The sequence below is a fragment of the Caretta caretta genome, chromosome 1, assembly GCF_965140235.1.
Source record: "Caretta caretta isolate rCarCar2 chromosome 1, rCarCar1.hap1, whole genome shotgun sequence".
NCBI lineage: Eukaryota > Metazoa > Chordata > Testudines > Cheloniidae > Caretta > Caretta caretta.
Genome location: NC_134206.1, coordinates 32767957 through 32781749, shown reverse-complemented (window position 1 = coordinate 32781749; position 13793 = coordinate 32767957).

Sequence of the window (13793 nt, the reverse complement as noted above, 5' to 3'; positions counted from 1 at the left end):
CTGCTGCTTAGCCAAAGGCATTGGCCTAAGAACAGGGCCTCAGACCGTCACAGTGAGAGAAGGCCCTTACACAGATTCTTTCTTGTATACCTCTATTATTAGTTAAATGATAAACGTATACCTACATTCTTAAAGTACAGGTCTTTACAGGCAGGCCTGAATATCTATATCCTAACAATGACAACTGGCAGTAGCCACTGAGGCAAGGTGGATTTGGAGGGTTGGGGGTTCCCCTGGGAGGGGATACCCAGAGTAGTACCGCTGGGGCAGAACCCCGAGGGAAAGGGGCACCGGGGTCCGAGAGGGACACGGGGCCAGTGGCAGGTCAGACACTGGCCAGAAGGAGGTGCTCCGGAGCTGAAAAAGAGCTAATTCCCAAATGACCAGCAGGAGGCGCTGCACCGGTACTCGTTGCCTTGCTACACACCCCCTATTCCGATTGAGTGCCTAAAGTCTATGTAAAGATACTCTGAAGGACTTGGAATAGATGGAATCCCTTTGGGCCAGCACCTGTTGTAACAGCCAGGAGGAGAAATCTTCAGGGGAAATGGCTATCTTGGGAGTGTCTTAATCTGAGCCCCTTAAATGGACCAAAAGATGCTACCAAGACACACCCAACAGACAGTCATGTTGCCCTAGACCCACCATACACAAGAATGTGAAGGTTCTTCGTGCTCAAAGATAATCTGTGCCTTGGTTCTGATTATCCTCTCATGCTGTCAGATCCCTAATGAACTGTTTGACCTTTTCAGTGGTTCTGCTGGCACCTTCGGTGATGAATGAGAGGATGGTCTGGTGGATAAGGCACTATATTAAATTGTTGGAGATCTGTGTTTAGTTCTTGGCTCTGTTATAGACTATGCCTGTGGCCTGTGAGTGAGTCGTTAATCATTCTGTACCTCACTTCCCATATATAAAATGAGGACACTACTTCCAACCTTCACAGGGTATATGTCTACACTGCAGCTGGGAGTGAGCATCCCAGCCCAGGTACACAGATGTGGGCTAGCTCTGCGTAAGCTAGGGCACTAAAAATACCAGTGTGGATGTGACAGCATGGGCTAGCCTCCGTGTACCGACGCGGGGTTTGGGCAGGCTTGTACTCTGGTGACTAGCCATGCCGTAACATCCGCACTGCTACTTTTAGCACATTAGCTCGACCAGAGCTTGTACATGTCTGTCTAACCAGGCCGGGTGTCTTGCTTCTAGCTGCAGTGTAAACATACCTACAAAGTGTTCTGAGGGACTGTACATTCTTTAATGCCTGTGAGGCACTCCGGTGCTATGGTAATGGAGATAAAAGCAGATAGATAGAAGGGCACAGACAGACAGTTGGTTACCTAAATAGTGTGTATGCTGCGTATGTGTTAAGAAGCATTTTAATTTACTTGATGGCAAAGGAGGGTGAAGACACATTTATTGAAAACTTTAGAGCATGCTCTTAGCAGAAGGATTGCTATTGCAAAGATTTCAGTTTCATGTTTGATTAGGTCAACTTGCCTTGGTTTTCAGAAGCCAGAAGAGAATAAGAACAGGTAAACTACAATAAAAGACACTACAAATCTGTTAAAAGAAACTTATACTGACAAAACCAGCACTATTGTACTTGCAATAACAGAAGTGGACTGTGAAGCATTACTTTTGTCAGGGCCATCAACTTCTCAATTATGGATGTGAGAAGCTTTAAACTTAACACTAAATGCAAAATTGGCAATTTCTGCTGATTTGCATCTAAAAATAGATAATACCCAGAGGACAAACTTTACCTTAAAGAAATAGAGAATGCTTTTTAAGTACAGGTTACAAATGAGCAAGTGTTCAGAAATAGTAGACTTTATCTGTAACAATATTCCATGTACACAGCTCACTGAATTAGATCCCATGTTATTTGGAAACAGGTAGCCATTGAGGATATGGGATTGGAAAAAACAAAGCAAAACTCTCCCTTTATTAAACTAGCAAATTTTGCTTAAGTATTGGTGGAACAATATGGCCCTCTCATATTACATATCCTTTTCAGTCTGAGATAATGAATTTGCTCATTATTCCCAAAATGTGTTGCAATTGGAGACCAACATCTGCACACGCAAAATATTAAACTCTATTCCAGTTGCACTGCCCATCGTTAACTTTGCCCTCATGTTTAGCTCTGGAAGAGACGTTATGCTAGTCAATGTCTATTGATGATTTTTTATGCAGTGTAGTTGTAGCCATGTTGGTCCCAGGATATTCAAGACAAGATGGGTGAGGTACTATCTTTTATTGAACCAATTTCTGTTTCTGAGAAAGACAAGCTTCAAGCCACACACAGCTCTTCCTCCAACCTGGGAAGGGCTACTCTGAGGTTAAGTCTACACAACAGACCTTACAGCAGCACAGCTGTACTGCTGCTGTTGCACTACAGTTAGGCCTCCTCTGTAGCCCCTCGATGCCAATAGGAGAGAGCTTTCCCATCGGCATAATTAAACCACCCCCCCCCCAATTAGCGGCGGTAGCTATGTCAACGGGAGAGTGTCTCCTGCCAACATAGCACTGTCCACACTGGCGCTTTTGTTGGTGAAACTTATGTTGGTCGGGGGCGTGGGGTTTTTTCACAGCATTGACTGACAAAAGTTTTACGGACAAAAGTGCTAGTGTACACAAAACGTGAGTGTCACAGCTAAATGCAGGGTGGAATGGACTGTTTAGCATAAGTAGTTAGCACATATTCTAAGGGATCATTCAAGGATGATTGGTCCATTAACATCTCTGCAGTCATAGGACAAAAAAAGAGGGGGTTAGTGAGCTACAGATTGTTGTAATAAGACATAAATCCAGTGTCTCTGTTGAATCCATGACTTTTAGTGTCCCAGCAGAGTTATGAATTTAACTCCCAGGCTCGTCTTTTGAAAGTGCTGTGCAGGTTTCCTTTGAGGATGGGGACTGATAGGTCAGATCGCTTTGTGAAAAGTGTTCTCCCACAGGTGGTAGTGTTTTTTGTCTATTATCATTTTCCTGGGTGAGTTCATTCAAGAGCGTAGTAATTATCTGGTTTCAAATTAGTTGGGGCATTTAGTTCACTGGATGAGGTTTGCCACATGTTGTGATAGGCATGTGCAGGATCCATGGGTCTTGAAAGGTGTGTTGTGGGGCATGTTGGTCATTGTAGCAGTGGAAATATGTCTGCACGTTTTGCATCTGTTCTGGCAGGGTCTCGTGCTGCTTTGAATTAGTGTGTTCTGGTCTGTGGGGAGCGTGCTTCTGATGATGAACTTGGAGAAGGATGTTTGAAGCCCAGAAGTGGGGGTTCAGGAAAGGTTTCTTTCGGGATGGGGTTCCTATTGAGTATGGGTTGTAGATGTTTTGATATCCCATGTGGGTTCCAGTATAAGGTGGTAGATTACAAGTAGGGGTTTACGGTCGGAGGGGAATTTATTTCTGTAATGAAGCAGGTTCTCTTGGGCTATTTGGGTGACCCATTCCAGGATGCGATCTCCTTCTCTGGTGGAATGTCCTCCTTTGATGAAGGTGACTTTAAGTGTGGTAAGGTGTCCTTGGGGCATATTGTGTGGTATCTGACAGCATGGCTGTAGATAACTGATAATTTTGTATATTTAATACACAGCATAGTAGAGAATTATTAAAGAAACAGAGTGCCAGTCTACATCAGTTGCAAAAGGGAGATCTACCGAAGACACTGGATGGGCTTGCAAAACAATGTGTGTTTCTTGAAAGAAGAGAAAACTAGGAATGAGGGAGGCTGAAGACATGAGAGAAGTGATGTAATGTTGTCAGGGAGCCTGTGTTGAGTAGGAGGGAACCGTGTGGGGAACAGTGGACACAATAGCCTGGTGGAGTCCTCCATAGGTTTGGATATTCTGGTGGAGTCCTCCATAGGATGCTTGTCCAAATCAACACATTCACTCATACATTCACTTTCCAACCAATGGCTCATGTAACATGGCCTCCCCTGACAAATTTTTTGTCAGTTCTGTCTGATTTTTTCTTCTTCTAAGGAAGGACCATTGACTTGCTAGCCACTCCAGTATCTTTGGTGGATGCACTATTCCTGTGTCTGCCCTTTGGAGTACTTGGGTGCGGGGGGTGTCTTCAGGCAGAACCAGCATTAGGGAAAGTGGCACTCTGGACAAACTTGTATTTTGGCTCACCTGGTCCCTGCTACCTCTCCTGGCCTCCCACCCATCCTCCCGGCTTTTGCTGCCTCCTGGGGCTCCCCAACCACCCTGTTGCCCCTGGGTCGCACACCCTATCCCCACATTGCCATGAGCTCCCTACCATGGCCTCACACCCCAGGACCGACACACTCCTTGCCTCTTGACAGTGGCATCCCTTGACCATGGTGCCCCGGGCAATCACTCGCATCGCCCACCCATAAGGCTGGCCCCACAGCAGAGGCACTGTCCCCCTCAAATTCTGGGAGACAATAAATGATCCTCCCTCCTTCCCATATTCCATGGAAAACAGCTCCTGGCTGCTTTCATTTTATTTCTGACCAGTGCACATAATGCAACCACTACCTCTGAGAAAGGTTTCAGGTTAGCAGCTGTGTTAGTCTGTATTCGCAAAAAGAAAAGGAGGACTTGTGGCACCTTAGAGACTAACCAATTTATTTGAGCATGAGCTTTCGTGAGCATCCGATGAAGTGAGCTGTGGCTCACGAAAGCTTATGCTCAAATAAATTGTTTAGTCTCTAAGGTGCCACAATTCCTCCTTTTCTTTTTACCTCTGAGAAAGCGAGTCAGAATGGCTTCTGCTAACCCTCTTGGATACATGGAATATGCCAAGTCAATCTGCCTATGAGTATGTCTACACTGGAGCTGGAGGTGTAATTTCTAGCTCAGGAGATGTACAAGTATAATCCTGTCTGAGACCCTAAGTACATACTTGGGCAGCTAGCTGTGCTGCCACAGCTAGACTGGTATATTTGGCACACTAGCTCAGTCAGAGCCACCATCTGTACATCTACATGAGCTGGAAATTATGCCTCCAGCTGCTGTGTAGACATACCCTGAATGGCACCCTTTACCAGAGTTTCTGAGCATCTCACAATCTTTAATGTATTTCCTCACAACCCCCCGCCCCAGGATGTAGAGGAGGAGTATTATCTTCATGGGGAACAAAGGCACCAACTTACTCAAGATCACCCAAGAAATGGGTGGTAGAGCAGGGAATTGAATAGGGGATGAGGGAGCAGCAAAGGCTCCTGAGTCCCAGACTAGTGCCTGAACCAGTGGCCTCTGATCTGTACCCTCGAGCAAAGCTCAGCCAGCTCAGGTCTAATTTATAAAAGTAGTACATATTTTCAGTGATCTTAATACGACGGTTCATCTAACTGGCTAAGAGAATTGCTTAAATATTCTGCAAACTTGCAAAATGGACATTTTGAGGGGGGAAAAATTGCTATCCTGTAAATTGTAGGAGGGGAACAATCCTGTGTTGGTCGGTAAAGATTATCGACAGCATGACCCAATAGTCTCATCTAGCTTTAATGTCCACAGGACCAATTCTGCCATGCTTACTCATGCTGAGTAATAGCTCACCCCCCAAATAGTCCCAGTGAGGCAAGATACTGCTCAGTGTAAGGACCTAAGAAAAGTGAAGCTGCATTTTCAGCAACCTGTAAAATACATATTATTCCTGACTTGGGTGCAGAAACCAAACATTTTTAAGAATGCCTAAGTATTTGCTGGCCAGACACAGAACAGACCACAGAAATGCTGACCAGCAATTGGAAGAAGATTACATGGCTAGCACTCAGTGCTCCTTGCCTTATTTTTGCCCATTATAAATTACTGCCAAGAAAAAATCTCTGAAGTTATCAAGCACCTCTAAAGAGGACAGTCCAGGTCTAGTTAGAGAAGTTCATACTGTGCCTCGTTCTGTAAGATGATAGAGGATGCAAAGTTAAACAACAATAGGTATGTATAGTTTAAAAGCACTCACATGTAATGAGCATCACATCTTTTCTGTTTTGCACTTTGTCTCATTTGTATAGAACATGAGTTTCTGTGAGGTAAAGAACAGGCAGAGAACAGAATGTGATTTCAGTAGCCAATATAACTTGTTAGTGATCTGAACCCTTCTTCCAAGTGCCTAAATCTTCAAATAATCTGTGTAGGTTGCAGCAAAAAATAAACCACTTTTCACTGAAAGATTGAGAATGTTGCTAAAAGTTGAAATTCTTCAACAATTTTGTGAAACAAAACAACCCTGCTTTCTTTATATGTATGGCATACAACTACAGTCTGCCAGATCTTCCGCTGGTCTAAATTAGCATAGCTCCACTAAGTCATTGGAGTTACGCTGATGTACACCTGCTAATGATGTGGCCCAGTACTGGTGAGAATGATCATGTACTAAAGCATGGACTCCTCCCTTCAGTGGAATTGGTAGAATGTTATTGATAACTGTGCATTTGACACTAGAAAAGATGTCTTCTGAGAATGCTGTCTGAAGGGTGTAATAACTCTCAAAAAGCAACTTACCTGGATGAACACTTTGATCAGTTCATTGATAATAAATTGTAAGTAATACCATATGGCAGAAATCTAGTTGAACAAATGGGTTGCACAGTAATGGAAAGTTTAACAGGATGTTTAACTCCACAAATTACAGTTTTGAAAACTCCCCATAAGTCTGGCTCAAGGTATCCATTTCCATCTGCCTCACTATACACAGGCAATAACGTGGTCATTCTGGAAATTCAGTCATATATGCAAGCCAGAAAAATTGTCACAGTGAGAAATTATTTTACAGCAATTTGGCACAGCTACATGTATTTCTCAGTCAGTCCTCTAACTAGCAAATCCTGCCAGCACTTCTGATACTGCTTCAAGGTCAGCATTTCAAAACTTTCTCCTTTTTGGAGAGTTATTTCATAGACTGTCTCTAAACTGGTCTACTACCATAACACTAAGCTACTAGGGTTTTTTTAATGTTGTATTTCTGCCTAGATATCCCCTTCTAGATAGTGCCACAAGCAGTCTATCATAACAGCAAAGAGCTCAGCACTGCAGCTATGAAAAATTCAGTGCTTTTGTTTTGTAGGGAATCAGGCAGACATTGATCATGATACACAAATGAATGAAAGAGGCACAATGATGGATGTAAGTGGTGACCTGTAACTTTGTTAAATTAACAATGGGGAGGGATGCTTGCTTCCCTCTTCCCACCTTGCCAGCTGTTTAATGAGGTCCAGTGTGTGGTTATAGAGCTCCCACCATATAATCAATAATTTGGTGTAGACCTTCAGCCTGCCCCTTGGACTTAGCTCACCTGTGAAGTGGAAGAGAATATCAAAAGGGGCCTAAGTCCTATGAAGACTTCAGGTCCCTTCTTCTCTTCACAGGCAACAGGTCCACCAGCCATGTCCCAGGTCTCATTTACCTCTAGGAGCTGGCCCTTTTAACCTCCATCCCCAATGGACACCGGCCAATAGGGTGCCAGCTATAAATCTGGTGCAAACCCCACCCCACTGCCCGGTAGCTATTTCCTTCCTTATCAGTCCCTAAGCTCCCCCAGAAACATGTCAGCCCCTCTATCTGATAAGTTCACTCCATCATCCCTAAAAAGCTCAGGCTCACTGACCCACCTTGATTATCACTACAAAAGGTTTCCCCCCCGCTCTCCTGCTGGTAATAGCTCACCTTAAGTGATCACTCTCTTTACAGTGTGTATGGTAACACCCATTGTTTCACGTTCTCTATGTATATAAATCTCCCCACTGTATTTTCCACTGAATGCATCCGATGAAGTGAGCTGTAGCTCACGAAAGCTTAGGCTCAGATAAATCTGTTAGTCTCTAAGGTGCCACAAGTCCTCCTTTTCTTTTTGGATGTTCCTGTGTGTGATTGCTTGGCCACCAGTGTCCAAACAGATTCTGGCACCACACAGTTCACGGTCTTCCAGTCCCCACCTACACAGACTGAATTGATAGTCCATGATTGTCCAATCCATTCCACACCCTTCTGAATCCTAACGGTCAAATCTAACCCCAGCGCAGGCCCTGAGATCATTTTCTGCAAGATGAATAACAGGACATTAGGTAGTTGTAGTGCACACATCAAAGAATACAGAAGAGGCATGAGCTGATCTCACAACATGCCCCTTCTGCCAAACCATTGAAGGCAGACACCCTTCGCACAGAAGTTCAGCTGTGAACTATGTGCTGACCTGATTTCTCACGTGCGTATCCAATGTGTTATAGAGTACCCACATACACAGACATCAACTTTGTTTCCAGTGCCATCTGCAATCACAAACAGTGTTAGTTCACATTCTTTACCTGTCCCAGTACCCCATTGGTAAGGGAAATGTAGATCTTGTAACAGTCAAGTATCCACCACCCAAATGCCTGGACCCTCTGGGAGTCAAAACTGTCCAGTGCTGCAGCCCTAGTCCTGGCAAAAGTGTGTCAAAGTTTGCAGGATTGAGACTCAAGTAGGCTAAGGCCTTATTCATTCCCACAGCAAATGGTACCTAGTCAGGTAGCTACCATCCCTTTTGTGCAAAGAGAGGCTTTGTTCCTGCATCCATATGGCTATAACAAGCTCTGGAGGCTCTTACTGGACATACCTGCTCATATGAGCATTCTCTTAGCTCTACCATGGCCCTTTTCCAGTTTGATCAGTTTATGAATACCTTGATTTAAAGGACATTGTGCCTGACTTGAACTGCATATCTGCCAATTCTAAGGCACACCTGGAACTGTCCCCTGTTGCCTGTGGGACAATCTCACACTAACCCTCAAGGCACCAAAAAGACCACAACAAATGCTGCTTTAAAGAGAATCACCTGCATCCCACAACAGAACCCTCTAGGTAAAACTTCCAAAAACCCAAACAAAATCTGTATATTTATGGAGTGCCTGTTCAATTCCCTGCATCCCTCACACCTGGATCATCCCTCCAAAAGCATCTTTAGTAAGAAACTTTTACATGGTCAACAAACCCTGCAAGCCTGTAACAAAATGAGGGGCCAGCAAGGCAATCCAATATTGTGGAGGATGCCAAACTGTGGTGCTGTATATCTCAACACCTGAGGTTTGGGGATGGGCCAACTGCTCTGGATACCTCCCTTAACTCTAAATTCTATGAACTCGACAAAACTGGTCTGAATGTCCTTGGGGTAATGAAGTTTTATGACAATCCTAAAGCTGTCAGGAGCGTTCCACAGACACCAAAGCATCACCTGTTGGCAAAAAGTACTAGCTCCTGGAATCTGTCATCCTGATATTGAGAGAGAGCATTGACAATGCTGTTATCAGCACCAGGAACATGAAGGGCACGGAAATGTTAGCCAAAATGGCAGTGCAATGAAAATACCCTCTACCAGTCACATTATGTGTGCCAGCTTTGCTAACTGTTGATTAATAACATGAACCACTGCCCAGTTGTCACATCAAATACAACCTCATTTTTTTTCTGAATTCCTCACCCCAGATAGTGACTTCCACCTGTATCTCCCCCCCAAAAAAATCAAGAAAAGTAATATCTCTTGTTGTACCATGCACTGTCCACCTTTGCATACACCAGTTTTCTTGATGTTATACTCCAAAACTGATTCCCCTAGAGGCATCAGCTTGTACCTGAATCTCTGATCCCAGCATGCTCTACTGATACCACATTGAACTGTTCCAAAAAATGTTTCCCATGCCTCCAAATCTTCCTTCACTTCTTTTGTCTCCTGACAAAATAATGAGGCATCTTGATTCCAAAGGTGACAGATGCCGGGCAAGTACCAAAGGCTCTACCCAGCATAACCACCTGTCAAGTTTGCTTCCCCACTCTGAACTCTAGGGTACAGATGTGGGGACTTGCGTGAAAACCCCCTAAGCTTATTTTTACCAGCTTAGGTTAAAATTTCCCCAAGGTACAAACTATTTTACCTTTTGCCCCTGGACTTTATTGCTGCCACCACCAAGCATCTAACAAATATAACAGGGAAAGAGCCCGCTTAGAAACGTCTTTCCCCTCAAAATCCTCCCCAAACCCTACACTCCCTTTCCTGGGGAAGGCTTGATAAAAATCCTCACCAATTTCCATAGGTGAACACAGACGCAAAACCTTGGATCTTAAGAACAATGAAAAAGCAATCAGGTCCTTAAAAGAAGAATTTTAATTGAAGAAAAAGTAAAAAGAATCACCTCTGTAAAATCAGGATGGTAAATACCTTACAGGGTAATCAGATTCAAAACATAGAGTATCCCTCTAGGCAAAACCTTAAGTTACAAAAAGACACAAAAACAGGAATATACATTCCATTCAGCACAGCTTATTTTATCAGCCATTTAAACAAAACAGAATCTAATGCATATCTAGCTAGATTACTTACTAAGTTCTAAGACTCCATTCCTTTGTTGTTCCCGGCAAAAGCATCACACAGACAGAGAGAACCTTTGTTTCTTCCCCCCCACCCCCAGCTTTGAAAGTATCTTGTCTCCTCTTTGGTCATTTTGGTCAGGTGCCAGAGAGGTTATCCTAGCTTCTTAAGCCTTTACAGGTGAAAGGATTTTTCCTCTGGCCAGGAGGGATTTTAAAGGTGTTTACCCTTCCCTGTATATTTATGACACCACCCTACATGTAAAGTCGAAGTGGGCCTTGATTTACTGTACCTGTTTTAGCATAACTTTCTTAGAACCTCTGATTGCCACCATCTTTATATTATCAAACTTCAGGTTTCAGAGTAACAGCCGTGTTAGTCTGCATTCGCAAAAAGAAAAGGAGTACTTGTGGCACCTTAGAGACTAACCAATTTATTTGAGCATGAGCTTTCGTGAGCTACGGCTCACTTCATCGGATGCATCGGATGCATCCGATGAAGTGAGCCGTAGCTCACGAAAGCTCATGCTCAAATAAATTGGTTAGTCTCTAAGGTGCCACAAGTACTCCTTTTCTATTATCAAACTTGTCTTTCGGTAGCCATGATGCACCCTACATTATATCCAAAATGCCACAATTCCATAATCAAGGAGGAGAACTGTGGTGCAAAACCCATCCTGGTTCAGTGTTGACGTGAAGGCAGCAATTAGAAATAAAAAAGCAAGCAATCCTGATGATTTAGTTGGGGATTGGTTCTGCTCTGAGCAGGGGGTTGGACTAGATGACCTTCTGAGGTGCCTTCCAACCCTGATATTTTATGATTCTAAGATATAGCAAATGGACAAAGGGAGAAGGAGATAGCAATTAGAGGTTAAGAAGTCCCGAAAATTTATAAAGCTGAAGACCTTGAGAAAAAAATCCATGGTTCAGAAGACTAAAAACAATAAGGAATTTATTAGGAACAAAAGAAGCCGTAGCTATGGTTTAGACCTAGTTAGAGATTGTAAAACATTAATAATAATGCAGAAAAGACAGAAGTGTTCAGAAAATATTAGTGTTCTGTATTTGGAAAGAAAGGATTTTGTACTAGTATATTTTGAGGATGATAAAGTACTTTCCAATCCATTAGTAACTGATGAGGATGTTACACAACATCTACAAGGGATAAACATTTTTAAATCAGCCAGCCCAGATAACTCTAGGTGTCCTAAAAGAGGAGATTATCTCTGGCCCACTGGTGTTAATTTGTAATAAATCTTGGAAGGCTGGAGAAATTCTAGACTGAAAGAGTCCTAAAGTTGTACCAGTATCCCAAAAGGGCGAGCATGATGACCTGGCTTTTTCCAAGGTCCCTTCTGGCCTTAAATGCTATGAATCTATGGATTCACCTCACAAGTATATTGACTTCTGTGTTGGGCCTTCTGTTTTGGGCCTTTTTGCGTCCAGTGCTATCTCTTGAAATAGGCAGGTACTTTTGCCCATCCCATATTTAATTGCTATTTAACTATGAGCCAGGCAGTCTGACATTAGTCCCAGGCAAAATAATGGAAAAGCTGATATAGGATTCATTTGGTAAAGAATTAAAACATAGGAATATAGTTAATGCTAGTCAACATGGTTTTATGGAAAATAGGTCTTGTCAAAAAACCTGATTTAATTATTTGATGGGATTACTAGTTTTGTGGATGGAAGTTAATGCATAGATGTAATATAGAGTACCGCATGACATTCTGATTAAAAAATTAGCACTGTGCAATATGAATAGAGCACAGGTTAAATGATTAAGAATTGACTAATCTCATCATTGATTAGGGATGTTTCTAGAGAGGTTCTGCGGGGATTGTACTAGGCCAAAGCTATTCAACATTTTCATCAATAATATGGAATTAAATATAAAATCACTGCTGATTAAATTTGTGTTCTTGACACAAAGATTTTTGGAAAGGGAAATAATGATGAGAACAGGGCACTCATACAGGCTGAACTGGATTGCTTGGAAAACCAGGCCCATTCAAGCAAAATTCATTTCCGTACCGCCCAATGCAAAGTTATACACTGAGGAACAAGAAATGCAGGCCATACCTACAGACTGGGGGACTGTATCCTGGACAGCAGTGACTCAGAAAAAGATTTAGGGGTCATAGTGAACATGCAACTGAACATGAGCTCCCAGAGGGAGGGTGTGGCAAAAAAAGGCTATAATGATCTTTGGATGTATAAACAGGGGAATAATAAGTAGAAGTAGGGAAGTGATTTTCTCTCTGTATATGGTGAGACCAATCCTGGACTATAGCATCTCATTCTGGTGACCACATTTTACAAAGGATGTTGAAAAATTGGAGAGATTGTAGAAAAGGGACACAGGAATTATTTGAGTGCTGGACAAGATCCCTTCAGTTACAGTCTAAAAGAGATGGATCTGTTTAGCTTATCCAAAAAGAATGAGCGCTTTATTACAGTGTAGAAGAACCATTGTGGAAGAAAATACCAAGTACGAAAAGGTTCTAATTTAGGAGAGGAAGGCATAACAAGAATGAATGACAGGAAGCTGAAGCCGATTTCAAATTAGACACACATTTTTAATAGTGAGGGTGATTAACCACTGGAACAAAACTACCAAGGAAAATGATGGATTCTTCATCTTTTGATGTCTTCAGATCAAGAGTAGATGCCTTTCTGGAAGATATGTGTTAGCCAAATACAAGTTGTGCTTTAGTCAGACACAAGTTACTAGACTCAATAAAGGGGTAAGTGTTTGAAATTTACAGGCTGTGATATACAGGAAGTCGGACTAGATGGTCTAATGGTCCCTTCTGGTCTGAAACTCTGTGAATCTATTAATTCAGTTCCCAAGTACATTCACTTCTGTGTTGGGCCTTCCGTCTTTTCTGTGCCCAGAGCCATCTCCTGAAACAGGCAGGTGCATTCACCCCATGCATATTTAACTGCAAAGAGGAAGTCATCAAGATAGTGAACTGCCTGGTGCAAGCCTGGCACCTCACTACTTCCATTCCAGTATGGCACTAAACCTTTCAAAGGCTGAGCACAATATAGAGCAACCCCTCAGCCTGGCCTTGTCAAAATAATAAAAACCTTCAAACTGTAAACCTAGTGAGTTAAAATGCACTAACTTAAGGGAGTAACTTCAATGCAGATTTAAATGTCACATTTTGCTAGCCATGCCTCTAGGCCACATCCCCCAATCATAGCTACCACTGCATCACATGAGATGTACCAAACAGAACACAACTGACAGTCAAGCCACAAGGATAAGATAAAACCTGTATTCTTCTTTAGCTTTTTTAAGTATCATGTCCTGGTGGGATAGCCATAGGTTTGGCATTATTAATCTCAAAAGAGATCCAGCTGCTCTTTTAGCTGTTACCTTTTCCTAAGTTCCCCACCCCGCCAGTCTACTGGTTGGAATCCTTTAACAGATTTTAAATTTTCCATCCACACATCATGTAAATTGTG